Consider the following 3,968-nt stretch of genomic DNA (forward strand, 5'->3'; position numbering starts at 1 on the left):
CCTGAGCCGCCGCTGCTACTGCCCGCCGCGCCGGCCGCTCTCGCTTTTGTTTGGTCCGCGCCGACGCTGCCCCGCCGCCGCGCCACGCCCGCCGCTCTGGCTGCTGCCTGGCCTACGCCGCGCTGCCTCGTTGCCGCGCCGCCGCCCGCCGCTCCCGCTGCTGTCAGGTCTGCGCCGCCGCTGGCCCCTCTGCCGCGCCGTCGCCCGCCGCTCTTGCTGCTGTCTGGGCCACGCTGCCCACACTTCCCCGCAGTCGCGCCGGCGCCTGCTGCCGCGCTGTCTCTCGTCAGCGCTTCGTTCTGCCTGCCGCCGCATTGCCGACCTACAGCCGCTCCGGTCTGTACTACCTGGCCGCCTGCTTCCTCCGCCAACAGCTCGTCATCGTTCTGCACTGCGCCTGCTATCACAGTGCAGCAGAGCAGCCGACGCCAAACTCACTGCAGCTAGCTGTCGCCCGCCGGCGCTCGCTGCCGACCGCAGCTGCCACTCGCTGTCGCCCTCCTCTACTGCCCTGAGGTCGGTGGGCCTGCACGCTCCGTTTTTTGTGCGCATCGCATCGTTGGTTTGCGAGTAACGATAGGGTCTCGGCTATTGTTGGAAGGGACTGAAGGCCTGGTCGTTGAGGTGTGTGGAGGCTATGGACGTGGTACTGCCCTTACTTTGCTTGAGAGCGGTTGACCCGGAATTAATACCCGGTGACGCGACGCAGGCAACTCGAACCGGCGGTGTGAACCTCTCCGGCAGGGAACCCCACCGGTCCTTTTTATGGCGGATAACGGTGTCGATCCTCTGTGGTCTGGTGTGTCCGGGCGTGGGAATCCTCTGGGGTGTTGTGCACTGAGTAGGTTGGGGTGGTATCGCTGAACTGGCCGTCGCACAAGCGTCCCGCAAGAAACTAAACACCCTTTGAGGCCTGTATACTGGCTGGTGTGGACGTTTCGTACGGATCATCCCGCCCACTCTGGTAACGCAAGAGTGGGTAGACTGCAGAAGTCGTTACCTGACCCGGACAGGCTCCGGTTGCCAAAGGTCGGACCTTTTCTACCTGCAAGAGCTGCAGGCGCCGAGGGTCGGACCCTGACAAGGTCAACCGATCATAGATCGACTCAGTGCTGATTTTTTGCCCTTGTTCTTAAAGGAACTATTAACTAAATCCTGATTAGTTACCCTGCGATCCGCAACATGCCCCCACACCCCTCCCACGAGGTAGCAGGGCCTTCTGAGAGCGGACAGCATTCCGACTCGTCACCACCCGAACCCCTGGTTACATTCATGAAAGGCATAACGAACGACGCGTTGGGTGCGCTTACGAATGCCCAGAAAGGTTTCATCTCCTCAATTCGGTTCCTAGAAACAACCCCGGAGCTAACTGGGACCCAACTAAAGCGCACCATCGCTGACATTTTCCCGCCGGCTTCGCTTTTCCAACAAGAAATATGCGACCTCCCTGCTGTTCATATTGAGTTGCGAAACTTCTAGGATAGTAGAGGACGGAATTTGGAGCAACACTCATCTCACCGTGTTGTAATGACCCTAGCTCATGGCGTTTACGAAGAACCGGAAGACACTCAGGCGGCCATTGACATGGCACGAGAAATCGTTGCCGCCGGCCGTCGGTCCCGCTCGAACACTCCGAGTTCGAACAGAAGAGGCATGAGCCAGCCTACTTCACAGTCGACTCAAGTGACCCTTCCGAATCACACTTCCCCGGAAAAGGTTGACCACAATGTAGCCATGAGACTAAAAGACAAAGATAAAAAGTGTTCTGGCGATCTAGGGGCGTCCTGGATGGAGTACGTCGACGATTACCTCCAGGTTTGTCGAGACTATTCCCGTTCTCCGCTGCAAAAGCTACAGTACCTCCACAATCTACTTCGAGGAGACGCGAAGATATATTACCTCGACAAGGTAGATGGTTACGCTACCAGTTTCCAGCAGGCCACACAAATGCTCGAGAATAAGTACAATTCTGCAGTACGTCAAACACGAGTTAAGAACTACCTGAACACGCTGCGAGTTACTTCCTTTGTTGCTCAAGGGACAGAGATGTCTGCCGCGCTTGCAAAGGTCTACAAGTCTATCATCCAGCTATCTAGACAAGCTCCAAGATCCCACCAAGGAGACGCCCACCAAGTGGAATTCCTTCGAAACGCAGTAATAGGGACGTCATGGTCGAGCGAACCGCTAAGCAGAGTTGCGACTCATAATCTTACATTCCAACAGTGTAGCATATCCCCCTCCCGGAATTAGATTTAGATTAGATTTGTAACTGTAGAGCCCGAGCTCTACAGTACTTCAGTGCGCGCGCACACGTGTACACCACGTGTACGGGGGCGCGCGCACACACATGTACGACACGTGTGCTGCCAGCCCGACGGCTGACAGCACTACAGTGCAGGCCGACATGCACTAATGTAATGTTATGATAGGTGACTCTGTACATTAAATATGAGCGGACCGCCGGCGGTGGAGGACGACAAGCACGGACTTGTCAAGGATCCGCCACCTTGGTCCACCCGCTTACTTTTAGGTACTTCCGTCCGTTTTACCTAGGAGTCGCACCGCGCGCGGGTTGAGGACGCGCGTAGCACGCCCACGAGCCGGCTCCGCCTCCGCCCGTCGGTACTGGATCGTCACCCAGTACCGCTCCGGGGCGTAGAGGCGTAGAACCGCTCGCGCGTGCGCGCGTCCTCCCCGATCCCGCTCTACCACCGCTACCTCGAGCCCGTGCTCGGTACCGTGGGTGGGCCGTGCTTCTATCTTCCCGCCGATCGAGGTCTTTTCGAACTGTCAGTACTCACCCCCCTCGTCGTTGGGGGTGATTATACTACAGTGGTCTCCCGACCTAGAAGACTCTCAAGATCGAACCGAGAAGACTATCGTTTACCTCCGCGTCCGTACGCGTCGAGATGAGTGGCGAATATCTCACCTCGATTCGCTCGGAGCCCGCCGATGTGCGAGAGGCCGCGCTCCGCGTCCGAGTCGGCCACGGCGACGCTGGTCCTCGAAACCGCGAACCGTCCCCCGACTTCTCCGAAGGACGCGCTCGCGCGATGTACTATCGCATCGCGGAGTATATCGAAGATGTCCGAACATCCCTCCTTATCGACGTCTCCGACAGCGTCTACGCCCGCTGTATGGATGAGTTGCGCTCCCTCCGCGAAGGAAGGTTTGAGCGCGTAACTCAGTCCTTGGAGAACCTGCGCGCCCTCGTCGACCAGCTACAGTCCCGTTTGGTACTGGTCGAAGAGGCGCGCATCGATTCCCCCGCCGTGGACGTTGCGGGTCGACCCGCGAGTGCAAACTCCGGGGTCCGACGCGACCCGCAACCCTTCCCATCAGCCGAACAGATGGGAGCGTTCGCGCACATGGCGGCGGAGCTCAACTCAACGCGCCGCCGTGCCCGTGAGATGGAACAGACCTCGGCCGAGAGGCCGCCCGGAGCCCCCTCGAGTGGGCCCGATGCCACTGTTCCTCCGGGCGCATCCGGAGCGCAGGAGTGGCCCCCGACTGGAGCCGTCACCAGTCGGAGGGCGGAGGACATCAAGCCGACGGCGGACGCGAACTTCGCGTCCGAGACTCAAGCCCTGCCGTATGCATCCGGAAGCATGCGGCAGTCCCGACGGGTACCGGACGAACCCGACCGTGGCCGTGGAAGAGTCGCACGCGGATCAGGGGAACCGATTCTCCCCTTCGATCCTCGCTGGGGCGGCTACCAGCCAGCGGATCTTACCGCGCATCCCGGCCCCGTCGACGTCCGAACGTTGCCCGTCACGCCGTTCGTAACGTTGGGCCCCGCCGAACCCGGGCTCGAGCCCGTCCACACCATGATACAGGAGTTCAGCGCCGTCGCGAACTACCGCATGTATCGGTTGGACAACACCTCGAGGCTCGTTACCTCGGGTGACGCGGGACGGATCGCGAAGTACGTCCAACGCTGCCGTGGGCTCCGTCCCACGATGAAGAGC

Source organism: Chondrus crispus, genomic scaffold, assembly GCF_000350225.1.
Source record: "Chondrus crispus Stackhouse genomic scaffold, scaffold_39, whole genome shotgun sequence".
In the NCBI taxonomy this organism is placed as follows: domain Eukaryota; phylum Rhodophyta; class Florideophyceae; order Gigartinales; family Gigartinaceae; genus Chondrus; species Chondrus crispus.